The sequence below is a fragment of the Prinia subflava genome, chromosome 27, assembly GCF_021018805.1.
Source record: "Prinia subflava isolate CZ2003 ecotype Zambia chromosome 27, Cam_Psub_1.2, whole genome shotgun sequence".
NCBI lineage: Eukaryota > Metazoa > Chordata > Aves > Passeriformes > Cisticolidae > Prinia > Prinia subflava.
The window spans coordinates 1378417-1393362 of record NC_086273.1 but is presented as its reverse complement, the minus strand read 5'-3'; the positions used below and the strand labels follow the sequence as shown (position 1 = coordinate 1393362).

General features: G+C 48.6%; 1 long non-coding RNA gene across 1 annotated transcript; it reads right to left on the bottom strand.

Annotated features, from left to right (window-relative positions):
• Positions 1-9813: 9813 nt before the first annotated feature.
• On the bottom strand, positions 9814-14395 carry LOC134562466 (uncharacterized). Its single transcript, XR_010083174.1, has 3 exons — positions 14272-14395; positions 12526-12578; positions 9814-10042 (listed from the first exon to the last, which is right to left on the bottom strand). It is a non-coding gene; the product is annotated as an uncharacterized LOC134562466 (long non-coding RNA).
• Positions 14396-14946: the final 551 nt, after the last annotated feature.

Here is a 14946-nt window from a genome sequence, read left to right as displayed (position 1 = left end):
ATATCCGAACCACAAAAACACGAGGCCTTAGTTGACACTGGTGCATATCACACATTAATCCCATCCAGACATGGACAGAATCTGTTTCTATTGCTGTTGTAACAGGGAGATCACAGGATTTTCCTTTGGTGGAAGCTGATGTGAGCCTGACTGGAAATGAGGGGAAGAAACATCCTATTGTGACTGGCCCCAAGGCCCCATGCATTTTGGGCATAGACTTCCTCCAAAATGGGTATTACAAAGACCCAAAGGGACTCAGGTGGGTGTTTGGGATATCAGCTGTAGAGACAGAGGGTGTTTAGCAATTGAACACCTTGCCTGGACTATCAGAGAACCCATCTGCAGCAGGACTCCTGAAGGGGGAAGAGCAACGAGTGCCAATTGCCACTTCAACAGTGCATCCCTGACAGTACAGAACAACTGGAGATGCTGTGATCCCCATGCACAAGATGATCCGAGAGCTGGAGAGCCAAGGGGTGCTCAGCAAAACACACTCACCCTCCAACAGCCCCATCTGGCCTGTGTGCAAATCTGACAGAGAATGGAGATTGACTGTGGACTGTCGTGCCTTGAATGAAGTGACTCCACCACTGAGCGCTGCTGTGCCAGACATGTTGGAGCTCCAGTTGGAGCTGGAGTCCAAGGCAGCCAAGTGGTGCTATTGACATTGCCAAGGCATTTTTCTCCATTCCTGTGGCAGCAGAATGCAGGCCTCAGTTTGCCTTCCCATGGAGGGGAGTGCAGGACACCTGGAAGCCACTGCCCCAGGGGTGGAAGCACAGTCCCACCACCTGCCATGGACTGACTGAGACTGCACTGGAAAAGGGGGATGATCTAGAACATCTGCAGTACATCACTTTTCATTGTAGGATTTGGGATAGCAGAAGAACAACACAGACTCTCCATCTTGAAAACAAAGAGCCATCTTTATATTTTCAGTATCCTTTTATAGACATTTCTGAGAAAAGAGAAGTGGTTGGATACTCAGGACAACACCCCTCGAACAGACTTGCAGGTAAAGAACAAGTTTGAAAACAACACCTGTGGAGACTGTTTTCTCGGCTTCTAGGACTATTGTTATTCCTCCTCACAATTTCTTTTGCCAGTGTGAGAAAGCTATGTGACTTAATTTCACACAGACTCTGCTCTTGCCTGATTTCTCTCTCCAGTCAGATTTCCAGCATCAATAGTTCCTCCTTTTGTTTTAAGGCGGAAGGCAGAGTCTGTGATCTTCCACAGGGCCCTTGCAGCAAAGAGAACAAACATGGCACAGGAGGTCCCTTTAGTGATTTGTCAGTCACCAAAAAGAACCCAAATCTGACACCGATTTAAAATGATATGGGAGATTTCCTGGCACATGCCATCGAATTCTTCATGCACCAACATCAGGTCTTGTTGTTTGTCCTTGCAAGGAGTCAGTTACCAATTCTAATACAGTAAACAAACATCAGTCTGCTCAAGAAACTGGCAGTCTACCTTGTCAACACTCACTACTTTAGAAACAAAGAAAAGGATAGAATACTCATTCTCTACTTGTAAAAAGACTGTCTGAATTATGATCGGCATCCTGATCATCACCCAAAGGTTGCCCGTTTGCCACATTCTGCTCTTGGTGTTGCAGGTCAGGGTGAACACACCCTGCAGGCACCCACTGCACCCCAGTATCCATGGAAACGTGTGCATACCCGTGACCCCAAGAGACAAGCCCACACAGGCATTCCCACTTATTCGTGGTCACATCCTGCACCCAGACCTTCTCTCGAGGCAGGTGCATCTCGCCTGACGACTGCAACAAAAGAGAGTAATTTCGAATGACAAGACTGTTTGAATTCTGTGGCACTACAAGGAAATCAACTACATATAGAACTTTTTTCCAATTGTCTGTGCCTGGTTTTGGAATGTAGAAATAATAGAACCAGATTTCCAAAGATCTGCATGATCCCAATCACCACAAAGTAAAACCACAGCCCTTGGTAACTGCAAAAGCAGAAACCAAAGGCATGTGAGGTATTCCATGAGGTACAATCAGGATAAATAATCCTTGCTTTAGAGTCCAAATAATTGAAACTCAGGGAGAAATCTGCCAGCTAAAGGTGCTGATCTTTGACATCACTGAATGGCTTCTTGAATCCTGAAACAAGGAATAACTGCAGAAAATTAGTAGAAACACAATACCATGATGTTGACATAGGCTTTTGTTATCAAATTGTCTGTATAATTTCCAGACACATAATTGTCTCTTTGCAGTCACTCTTCTGTTCTTGTTCTGGCCAGAGAGGCTACACAATGATTTTTCTTTCTACTGGGCCTCATTCCTCAAAGGTGATTGATCAAATTTTGAACAGGTGACTGCTGTGAACTTGCTGATGATAAAACACAGGCATATCTTCTCCTTAAGTTAATTTATTAACTAGGCTTTACTGTTGTTAGTCAATCAAAATTCAGAGCTGATAATTCTTTTTTCAAACCTCCAGTATAAATTATTGCATTATTCAGAATCATTGCCTATAAATTCCCCTTTTTAAATTTTATTTTAAAAAATGGGGTATATGTCTGTGGTTATACTTAGAACCCAAAACTTAGAGTAATCAGGAATTACTCAGGTAATAAACATAATCAATAGGAAATGTGAAATTATCAAGTATTCAACTCTGTACCATCAGCCCCAAAACTGCAAACAGGTGAAAATTTTAAATGAATCATTTCTGGACAACGATCTCTAAGCTCATTCCAAAAAGAACAGATTCAGCTTCCCCACTTATAGGTCAAATTGACTAGTCAAATAGCTCATATGTAATTTTGTTGCAGAAAACATCTGGGCCTGTTGGCAAATTCCCATCCAGGAAGAACTTAAGGTGTGGCCAGTGCTGAAGTTCTAACTGAAAAAGGGTCCCCTACACAGATTTTAAAACAAGGTTCTTAAGAATCTTGGGGTAAAGACTAATTGAACCATCTAATAACTGATTTTCTCCGAAATCCTGTCAGGTTAGGGATGCTTTGAACTCAGCAAACTATTGGAGTGATTCTGTGACCAGAACTGATCAGACAATATTTCTTAGAAATCTGAAAAATTCTTTAAAAAGTAACATAAGAACTAGAAGACAAGGAAAAACATGGAGCAACAGATGTCTTATAAATAATTACACTCAAGTAAATGGTGAAGTATATGAGAAGAAGTTGGCTATGAAACAATAACTTATCAACAATATTTGTTATCGTATCAGTAAATTCATGTTATGTACTCAATATATCATTAAGAACTATCTTAGGGAGCTGAGATAACACTTAAAACTTACAACCAATAACAGTTACGATGTAGAATTATTACTATTTTTTAAATTTTGTTATCTGCGAAAGTGCAACAAAGGTTGCTTGTTTACCCCTTCACAAACAGACATTTAAAACTTCAATTCTATTAACTAGAGATGCCCTAAGAAGAAAAGGAAGGCAGGGGGGGAGGCTGGAAACCAGACGAACTCGAAGCCACTGCCTCCCTCAGAGAGAAGTAACTATTCCTTAGGATTTAAAGAAGCATCTTCTGACAGAGCATAAACAAAGCTGTCTTGAGATAAGGAAGGGTGGGGGGCGCTGATGAAGCGGAGACCATTCTGTGGCCATTGCAATGCGGAGGAAGAAGGAGGAGGAGCCGAGGGAGGCAAAAGGAGCTGCCTGCAAAGGGAAATATTCTGTGGCTGCTCAAAGCACAGAGAAATTCCAGGAACGAAGCCTTCACTGAAGGCACGGTCGGTTCTTCTAGAGAACTGGTCTGCTGTTTTGTGAAGATCCTTGTCCCTACAGCCTGCACAAGGCAGTTGTTTGCTGCTGGATTGCAAACATTAACTTTGTTGGGTACCGTCCCAAGCTAGCCTCTCGGGGCCAGCTCAGCTACCCAGGGTTGCAGAGACCTGTAGCTCTCCAGGAGCACATGGGGAAAAACACTGATTCTCTCAAGAGGAGGCAGAGGGAGACTCCAGTCCTTCAAATGTCAGGTCACCATATGTTGCTGTAGGATCAGGGACTGCAGAAGAACAATGAACACGGACTCTCCATTCTCAGAAGGCAGAGAGTGATCTTTATTTTTTCACCATACTTTTTTAGACATCGCCTGTCTTTTATAGACATTTCCGAGGAAAGAGAAATGACTGGACACTCAGAACAACACCCCTCGCCCACACTTGCAGGTAAAGAACAAGTTTGAAAAACAACACCTGTGGAGACTGTTTTCTCAGCTTCTAGGTCTATTATGATTCCTCCTCAAAAATTCTCAGGCCAGTGTGAGAAAGCTATGTGACTTAATTTCACACAGACTCTGCTGATGCCTGATTTCTCTCTCTGATTAGGTTTTCAGCATCCATAAAGGCCTGAGCCCAGGATTCCCTTAAGCTCTTCCTCTGGGGCTCTCACAATCCTATGGTCCTTCTCTCCCTGAAGTGTCCATCTCCCAAGGTTCAAGGACACACGTGTTCTGGAAAGAATCACAGGATCATAGAATATCCTGAGCTGCAAGGGATTCACAGGGATCATTGATTCCAGCTCCTGGCTGTACCCAGAAAACCCCAAAAATCCCATCCTGTGCCTGGGGGCATTGTCCAAACACTCCTGGAGCTCTGTCAGTCTTGGAGCCATGACCAAACCCTGGGGAGCCTGCTCAATGCCTCAGTACTCTCTGAGGGAAGAACCTTTTCCTGATATCCACCCTAACCCTGCCCTGGCACAGCTCCCACTGTTCCCTCAGGTCCGGTCATGAGAGGAGAGAGGACAGAGGGGAGATGAATAAAAAGCTCCTCCTACCCTCACAAATCACCAAAAGGGTAAGATTGGAAGGGACCACTTGAGGTCTTCTAGTCCAAACTCGCACTCAAACAGGGTCTCCCAGAGACCATTAGTCAGATTTATGTCTAGTTGGCTTCTGAATGTCTCCAAAGGAGTCTCCACAACCTCTATCACAACTGGTCCTTCTGCTGAGTTACCCTCACAGTAATGAAGATCTTGCTTGTGTTTAGGTGGAAATTCCTTTTTTTCTGTTTCTGTCCATTGCCTCTCATCCCATTCCTCAGCCCCACCAAGAACAGCCCAGCTCCATCTTCCTGACACCCACCCTTGAAACACTGCTGTCGATTGATGAGATCCCCTCTTAGCCTCCAGACCAAGCTGCTTCAGCCTCTCCTCACCAGGGAGATGCCCCAGGCCTCTGATCATCTTTGTAGTCCTCTGCTGGGCCTGTCCCAAGAGCTTCAGGTTTCTCCAGTACTGAGGAACCCAGCATGGGACACAGAGCTCCAGATGTGCCCCACTAGGGCTGCTCTTCCCTTGGAGGTTGGCAAAGCTCTTCCTAAGGCAGCCCAGGCAGCTGCTGGCCTTCTTGGCCACAAAGACACATTGCTGACTCTTGGACAGCTCTCTGTCCACCAGAACCCCCAGATCCTTCTCTGCAGAGCTGCCTTCCACCAGGCCAGCCCTGAGCCTGGGTGGGTGACTGGGCTTGTTCCTCACCAGGTTCTTTCAATTGGTTTGGATGGATGGGCTGCAAGAGGGCTGAGGAAAGGGCACTGGCCCTGTGGGTATTCCTGAGGGTTTGGCAAAGGCCTGGGGGGCAGGATGGAGGGCAGGAATCATCTCTCTCCATCTCCCCACACAGCATCTGAAGGCTGTGGCAGACAACACTCTGTCATGAAGAAGGTGAGTGGGCAGGAGGATTTGGACACCTTTACCACATGTCAGGTCATACCCACAAATACTCTTCAAAGATGAGAGAGCCAAGAGGGGATTTGAGCACCAGCAGAGAACACTTCAGCAGAGAGGTGTTTTAGTGTCACAGGGCACAAAAGCTGAAGGCCCAGAAAAGCTGACTTCAGTTGCAGGATGGATTGTAGTGGTGCATCCCATGACTAAAGTCAGCTTCTTTGGGCCTCTACCCAGGTAAGGACTGTCCCTCCCCATCCCCTCGGAGGAGCTGAGCAGGATGAGCTCACAGGGTGGCTGGGCTGTAGAGCAGCTTTTGCCTTCAGAGAGATGGAAGTCTGCTTGACATTAGACTTGGCTTGGCTCTGCTTAGCTTGTTACTTCTCCAGGCCTTCACTGAGAAGCTGAAACTCATGCTGTGCTGACTCCAGTAATTTCTGTAAAACTTTTTCCAGAGTTTCAATATTTTGGCAGAGTTGCTGGAATTTCACACTCACTCTGGATACCAGGGCCCTTGAAATTTCCTCCTCTTTCTTTCCTGTGAAGAAAGAACAATGCCACTGGGTCAGTAATGATTCCTCCTTGAGGAGCAGACAAGCTGCCTGAAACAAGGATACCCAAATGCTCTGGTTTAATGTCTCTGACAGAGGGTCTCTGCACTCACAGGCTCTGCTCAGGGAAGCTCCTCTCCCTGCTGATCAACAGGGAATCAAGGCTGGTCTCACATGTGCCCCAGCATGGGACCAGCACTGGGGGGGCTGGAGAAGGGCAGTGGGGAAAGGGAGAGAGACGGGAACTGGACTTCCGTGGGAGCAACCTTAACAAGGATGAGGCAATGAGAGAACTCCCAGCACACACCCTCTGCAAAGATGAGGGACAGAAGAGGGACTTTGACCACCTGCACCTGCAGAGAACACTTCAGCATGGAGGTGTTTCAGTGCCATGGATCACAGAAGCTGCTCCCCAGGGAAGGACTGTCCCTCCTCATCCCCTGTGAGGAGCTGAGCAGGGTGAGCTCACAGGCTGGTTGGCCTGCACAGCAGCTGCTGTCTTCAGATGGATGGAAGTCTGCTTGGCAATGGCCCTGCTCACCTTGCTTCTCCAGGTCTGCTCTGAGACAATCAAGCTCATACTTTGTGGTCTCTGGCCATTCCTGCACATCTTTTTGCAGAGCTTGAATGTTTTGGAAGAGTAAGTGGATATGGTTCTCCATACAGGATAACAGGACCCTTACAAAGTTCTCCTCTTTTCCTGTGAAGAAAGAAAGATGTCACTAATGTTCCCTCCCTGAGCAGGAGCCCAGCTATCTGACACAAGGAAGCCCAAAGGCTCTGATTTAACCTCCCGTACAGAGGGTCACTCCTCAGGGCTCTCCTGTGGGTGGTTTTTTCCTTCCTCATTCCCCCTTAGAAATCCTCCCCTCAGAGGAATTCTGTTTGGCCATGAGGCACAGTCTGGGAATGCTTTCCCCTTTATCCTCAGACTATTAGCAGGGAGTTATATACTGAGTATACTTTCATCCCTTTTCAGCATCTCATTTGTGCTTTCTGTAGCTCAATAAATAGGGTTCCAGCTTTGAAAAGTGGGCCACAGGTTTAATTCTCAGCCCGCAATGGTTTGAGCCAGCAGGAACTCCAGGGGTTTTCCTGGACTCCTCTGGGCTGCTCCTGGCCCTGGCTTTGCTGGCTGCAGCTGGAGCAAGAACAGGACCATGGTCAGGGAAGGCCAATCGTTCCTCAGCTTTCCCTGCCCTGAGGCCAAGAGCCCGTTCCCAACACAGATTGTGACCTGCCTGAGCCAGGCCCAGGGCACAGTCTGGGGCCAGCCAGGCCACACTGCTGTCTGTGCCCCAGCTGGCTCCTTCCCCTTCCCAGCACCAGCTCCTGCAGGCAGAGCTGCTCTCCACAGGCCCTGCACTCACAGACACATCCAGGCTCTGCCCAGGGAAGCTCCTCTCCCTGCTGATCAACAGGGAATCAAGGCTGGTCTCACATGTGCCCCAGCATGGGACCAGCACTGGGGGGGCTGGAGAAGGGCAGTGGGGAAAGGGAGAGAGACGGGAACTGGACTTCCGTGGGGGCAACCTTAACAAGGATGAGGCAATGAGAGAACTCCCAGCACACACCCTCTGCAAAGATGAGGGACAGAAGAGGGACTTTGACCACCTGCACCTGCAGAGAACACTTCAGCATGGAGGTGTTTCAGTGCCACGGATCACAGAAGCTGCTCCCCAGGGAAGGAGTGTCCCTCCTCATCCCCTGTGAGGAGCTGAGCAGGGTGAGCTCACAGGGCTGGTTGGCCTGCACAGGAGCTGCTGTCTTCAGATGGATGAAAGCCTGCTTGGCAATGGCCCTGCTCACCTTGTTTCTCCAGGTTTGCTCTGAGGTCATGCAGCTCACACTGTCTGGACTCCTGCAATTTTGTGAAAGATTCCTGCAAGGCCCTTATTTTTTCCTCAAGCTTCTGGAAGGCTTCATCTATCTTACATTCCACAGCTTTTCTGGTCTGCTCCTTCTTTCTGTTTTCTGTAGAAAAGAATTGGTGTCAGTGAGAATTTGACATTGCTTGTTTGAAGGGGAGACCACACATCCTGCTGAGGATGATCAGATCCTCTATTTTAAAGTCTCTTCTTGAGGGTCTCTTCTTGGGTCTTCCCTCAGGTTGGTTTTTGGTTCCCTCTCCTCCAGACTGTCCTGGTCTATGCTGGGAAAAGCCCACAGCTGGGACATCTCTGCACCCTGGGATCCTGGGGTCCTGGGCATCAGCATGGGGATGGGCAATATAACAAAGGACTGGCTGGAGGCCTTTGGAAATGGGAATTTATGGTCAGGTGGGATTGTTTGATCTAACTGCACTGGGCCCTCATGCATGACAGACCTCTGGATCTCCTTCTTGCTTGGCAGGAGTTTCCAGGTAGTGTGGGCAAGGACTGGCACTCACCTGCACAGATAGGCTTCTGCCTTTTGTCTCTGTAGCTAAGCCCAGGATGAGATTCCTCCTTTAGTGCTCAAAGAAAGGAAAGGAAATCCCAGAAGGGATATGCCATGTCTTTGAAATCATTGCCAACTGCCAGGAACAGCCTCCATTAGAGTAGGATGTGTCTCTGGTAAAAGAAAGTCAAACCCCTGACCCAAACTGATCCCACCCCAAAGGCCAGGCCTTCTGCTGTGCTCTGGAAGGGATTCTGCAGGCAACGTGCTTGGGGGAGTGACCTCCACTGGCCTCACTTCTCTCAGGGATAACACACCACATCCCAAAGGTTTCCAAGAACAGCCACAGACAAGAGGAATGGGATCCAGCACACTTACTTAATGCGTTGAATGCCATTTCTACAGCACTTGCAGCCAGAAAGCTTACAGCCGCCTTTCCTGGACATCAGGTACATATGAAAATAAAAGCAAAAAGAAAAACAGGACGTTTAACAAGGGCCTTTCCCCAGGGAACTCCAGGACTGCATTGAGCAGGTTTTGGGGCAGAACACATCCTGCAGCTGGCCCAGGAACCATGAGGTCCTGTGGAACAGGAGCCCCACAGCAGTGCTGGGGGGTTTCTGACCCTTGGGGCCCACTGAGGCTCTCCTGGGCCAGGAAGCTGCCTCAGCTGCTACAGCACTCAGGCACCACACAGGTGTCTCGGTCCCACCAGAGTACAGCCACCCACTCTTCTTCCTCACACCCCGGGAGTGGAGAGGGAGCTCCCAGGTCCCTTCACTGTCCCCTGGCACATTCATTTCAGCCTGAGTCCTCAAAGTCTTGCTCAGCAACACCCCCTGCTAGAGCAGGACATGTCTCTTGTTAAAGAAGGTCACCCCTCTGACCAAACTGATCCCATCCCAAAGGCCAGCCCTTCCACTGTGCTCTGGAAGGGGTTCTGCAGGCAACGTGCCCAGAGGAGAGATCTCCACTGGCCTCACTCCTCTCAGGGATAACACACCACATTGCATCCCAAAGGTTCCCAAAGATGCCCACAGACAGGTGGAATGGGATCCACGACTCCACTCTTACTTATGGACTCAAATTGGCCTCTTTGGACATGCTGCCATTAACTTTTTTTTTTTTTTTTTTTTTTTTTTTTTTTTTTTTTTTTTTTTTTTGTGGCCATTGGTTTCACATGAGAAGAAAAATGAAAAAGTGGAATCTTCACTACAATATTTCCCTAAGGATTTAAAAAATGCATTGATGAGCTTTTTTGGGACACGTGTCCCTTATACTACTCAATACTTGGATCCACTCAAGGTTTTTTAAATTACTTATTTTCCCTTCCATCACTGTTTAAATAGAAATAATACAGATCTTACCAGCACTTTTAGCTATGTTCATGTCCACTGTCTCCTGTTTCCTTTTTTCAAGGTTCACTCACTCTGCAATGCAAAGGAAAAGAGGGGCAAAATCTCTGTGGTGGGCACAGGACTAGAGAAGATAATGCAGTTGATCAGATGTTCTGCTGTAATCCCAGCTGGTTCCTCACCCATCTTGCCTGCTCTGGAGCTCTGAGAATTCTCACAGACACATACATCATCTCCCTTGGTCAAAATTAAGACCTTCTGCTTTTGCAGAGTGCAGAACCTGCTGTTCAACCCCAGGCACAATTTTCCACAGAGGTAAGAAGCTGCCTCAGCTTCTTTTTCCATTCCTCCAGACTCAGATCCTGGAGGTTATCCTGACCAACTAATAAAGAAATCTAGGGAGAAAGGACAAGTGACCTGGCTGGCTGCCAGATGCCCACCAAACTTCTCTCACTTCCCCTCGTTAACTAGACAGGACGAAAAAATACAGCTGAAGAGCTCACTAAGAGCCTGGCACATCCCTAAGCAGTTGCCATCATGGGCAAACCAGACTCATCTTGGGGATGGATGATGGCTTTGCTTTCTCTGCAATTCCCAAGAGAGCAGCAAACTGAGTAACACAGACAGAACTGAAACCACCTCACTCCCACTCCCCCCTGCTCCTGGTTGTGAACACACCTGGTGCAGGTGGCTGGGGGCAGCTGCAGTGCCAGATGCAAGTTGAGCTCCAGGTGGGAGCCTGAGACAAGAGCCTGTGAACTGCCAGCAAAGGGCACCAAAAGAACACTTCAGCACGAGAAGGGACACTGAGAGACCCAGCAGGAGCCAAGGGCTCAGGGGGAAGACCCAGATTTGAGCCTTGGGTACGTAGGCTGTGAGGGGATAAAACTGAGGGATTCCTTTGTTAGAGGAACAGCTCAGGCTGTTCCTGTGTTCCTGCACTGGGAATAAATGGCTTTATGGAATCAGACATTTGAGACTGCTGTGAGAAACCTGGTCTGGAAGCAGGGAGGACACAGAGGCTGAATGTGGGAGTGGAGGATGTGAGGAGTCCAGCAGGGCCCATTGGGGGACTGAAGCCACTTCTGTGGAGGGGCTCCAGTGCCAGCACTGAACATCTCTGGTGGCTGGAGTGTGGTGGCCAGAGAGCCTCGGGAACGGTCAGACTGGGAAGGTTCCTTAACATCCTCTTCTGCAGAGCTGGCTGCAGAAAGCATGGCCTCAATGACCCTTCCAACAAAGCCGCCTGTCCCTTCTGACCGCATCCATCGGAGCAGCAATGACGAGGTGAAGGCAGAAACAGGGACTGCTCTGGAGTGAGGAAAGGTCTGCTCAGGGCACAGCTCACTGCCCTGCTCTGCTCTCCCTCTCCTTCTTGCCCTCCATTTCCCTGGGCTGTCTGCTCCTTGTGACTTTTTTGTTTTCTTTGCCCAGGGCCATTTTCCAGAAAAGGAGGAGCACCTGGACTGAATTAAAGAACCCCTTGCCAAAAGCTGCTGCACGTTGAGAAAGCTTTCCTGGTGTTCAAGGGAAATAGAGACTTGGTGAGGAAAAGAGCTCCACTGAGGACTGTAAATAGAGAAATGCCAGTAGGGAGCCAAGAGAAATCACAGGCCCAGGGCTTATGGCTGTTGCAGGGGTCCAACCCCAGGACTGAACTCTGCTTTATTTCCTCCCACTACCTTCTCCTATTTTACTCTGGTCTGAAAGAATATAAATGGCATAAACCACTCAATATTTGAGGTATTTTTCTCCTGAAAGCAGAGCGATAGAGTGATGGCTTCCTAAACAGTAACAGTGAATAGATGATGTGCACGTGGAGCTGTCCTGAATGTGCCTCTGCTGTTATGAACACAGACATTTACTTCAGACCAACACTCCTGGAAAGATGGTCATGCTTCAAGGAATGGGTCACCCCAGTTCTCACAGTCAGAGACAAATTGTTCTCTCTGTCTCTCTCCCATATTTAGAAGGAGCCCTGACAATTGGTTTAGACAGGAAAATTATTTTATGCAGGGTCAGATCTGCAATCCTGAGCCAAAGCTGAAGCTTTGAGGGAAAAAAAAAGGGAGGGGACAAAAGGAGGAGAGGAGAGGAGAAGGAAAAAGAAAATGGAAGGGGAGGAGCAGGGGGAAAGGGAGGACAAAGAAAAAGTACGGCCAGAAAAAAAAAAGGAAGAAGAAATTCACTCTTCTGCACTGTCAGTGATGTCTCTGTTGGCCAGAGACCCACACAGTCTGGTCTGCCAACAGAGGCCAAATAAATTCAACATTTTGAATTATGCATTGAGTCTAGTACAACATTAATAGCAGTATTTGAACTAAATCCAGGAGGACTGTATGAGCGGTGGTGAAATCTCATTATGCTTTGGTTGGGGTGCTAAGGTGAGCTACAGTTTTAATTTTTACATTTATATTACGAAGTTATACTCTATGAAACAATAAGTCATTATATTTTCAGATTTAAAATTTATTTGATCAGCTAAGATTAAAGACAGAAACAATTACGCATAATTAAATTATGGCATCCAGGCTGTGCCTAATCAATATACTACTTACCTTTTATTTTTCTCCCAGTTAATGTGTAGCAAGAGTCACAGCAACAATTTTTGCTATCAGATAGAAAAAAGATTAAATAAACAAGTAAGGCCTGAATTGACAAATTTTTCTCTTTGTAAGAATGAATTAGGTACTGGATTCGTATCTATAGATTATAAGCAGGAAGGGACAATGGACTCTGAATGGGAATGGTACGAAATGTTAACTTTGTGGTCTCCCTCCAACCCTTCCTGACTGGCCTCTCACCCTCTGCAGCACAGCTGGGCCTCGATGAGGCAAAGGCACTGAAAGTCATGAGGACTCTGGAGGGCAGCAGAGCTCCTTCAAGCCTCAGCAAAGCCCAGTGAAGGCCCCGGGGTGGTGCAGGGAGCAGTGTCCTTTTCCCATTCAGTTCTCCCTTGCAGAACTGGACACAGCACTGGAGGGGCCTCAGCAGTGCCCAGCACTGGGGGATGGTCACTGCTTGTAAAATCTTGTGAGGGGGGGGTGTCACTGCTGCATTGCCAACAGAAGGGCGACTGCAGGTGCAGATTGCTCTGCTCAGATATTTCTGTTTGGGCAGAGTCACACTTCTGGTGTTGGTTTTGCTGTTGCAGACACTGATACTCTTAAGGAAATCCCACCAGCACTTGAAGGACAGCTGAGGATTCCCACCTCAGTGAACCACCACTGCAGGGCTTCCTGACTGCCACTGCACCCATGTTGCTGGGCAGGTGTGGTGTAAATGTGCTGTGCAGAGGGGTCAAACCCTTCCCCTGGCTGTGCTCCTGCTCACACAGCCCAGGGTGCTTTAGCTTTCTTTGCTGCTGGCTCATGTGCTGCCTTTTCACCCTGGTCACTTCAGCCAGGAGCCTCAGGAGATCAATGTTTTATTCATGGCTTCTTGGGAAGACCATTCCTGCCCTTGGCTGCCCTGTAGGGCCTGTCAGATTTCCTCAGCCCTTTCACCCTTCAGAGCTGCTGCCCCTGCCACCACGTGGTTCAGCACCCCAAGTTCATCAAAGCATTTTCCTCTGGAGCCCCAGCTCTGTGCTCTGCTGCTGGCCTTAGTCCCTTCCCTTCAGTGCCTGGGACCCCACGAATCCCTGGTTGTGGCAGCCCAGGCTGGCACTGATGAGCACATCCCTGACCAGCTCTTTCTTGTGGGTCCCGGTGAGCATCCCCTCTATTCACCGACCAGGCAGCTCTGTTAAGGCTTTGTTCCAAGATCCCCCATGCTGTTGGAACCCTTTGCTTTGCCTGGCCATGAATGCCAGGGTAGCTGCCATTCCCTGTGGGAACCTGCTCACTGCCCTGCAGACTCCTCAGGTTGCTCCCAGAACTCTGCTGCCAACTCTCCCTGACAATCAAGGAGTTTCTAAACTGCCAAGATAGTGTCCCCACTTTCTGGCCCCTCCAGTGCTCACTCACACAAGTCAACCTTTGCCCATCTTGTAGAGGATCCCCATGTATCCCAGATGCTCTTCACACCTCCCATCCTCATCCTCCCCGACACTCCCTCTGGCACAGCCTCTCCCCTTCCACTGCATTCCACCAGCACTTAGGCACAGCTGTCCAAACCATTTAGGGATGCTTTCAGCTCAGAAAAAACCTGATGTAGGCAGCTTTTGAGATCCAAACAAGCAGTTTGGGGTTGGTAGGGGCTCAGAAACTCCAATTCAGGAGCTTTTGGGCTCAGAAACATTACTTTAGGGAGCAGAAGGAGCAAGCTGCGGGGAAACACGGGAGCAAGGGGCTGGTGCTTACCTGGGGCGAGGCTGGGAAGAAGCAGCCCCTCGGTGGGGGTGTGAGCACCGGAGGATCCTCACGCTGCTCCTCGCCCGCTCGTCCCGGTTATATCTCACCCTGCCTGCTCCCGTTCCCACCCCCAGGGCCTCCTCCCTTCTCCCCCAGCACCTCTTTTCTCGATTTTCACCAATTTCCCGTAAATCCCTGGAAAACTGAAAGTGAAAATGCTCCCATCAGGCAGGGGCTCCTTGGGCTGGGTGGGGGGAAATGGGCACAGCCAGCAGCCCCTCCCTGCTCCCGGAGGCCTCCCAGAGGCACTGGGAATGCACTGGGAGGGGACTGGGAGCACTGGGAGTGAACCCCATGGTCTGGTGGCAAACAGGGCACATAGCTGGAGTTAGGGGCGTCAGGGCTCTGGAACACTGATGTTGGGAAGTTCATGGCTTAGAAAAACTCTACTTCATTAGTTTGGGTGCTGTAATAGTGACCTAAGGATCTTTGGAACTGAAAAAGATCACTTTGGGGGCTTTGGGGCTCCAGAACACTGATTTTGGAGGGTTTTGGCTCAGGGAGCCCTGAGTCTCAAAGAAAGCATATTAGGGGTATTTTTAACTCAGAAACAGGAATTCAGACATATTTGGAGCTCAGAAAAATCCATTTAGGATATATTGGTGTCTGAAACACCAGCTTAGG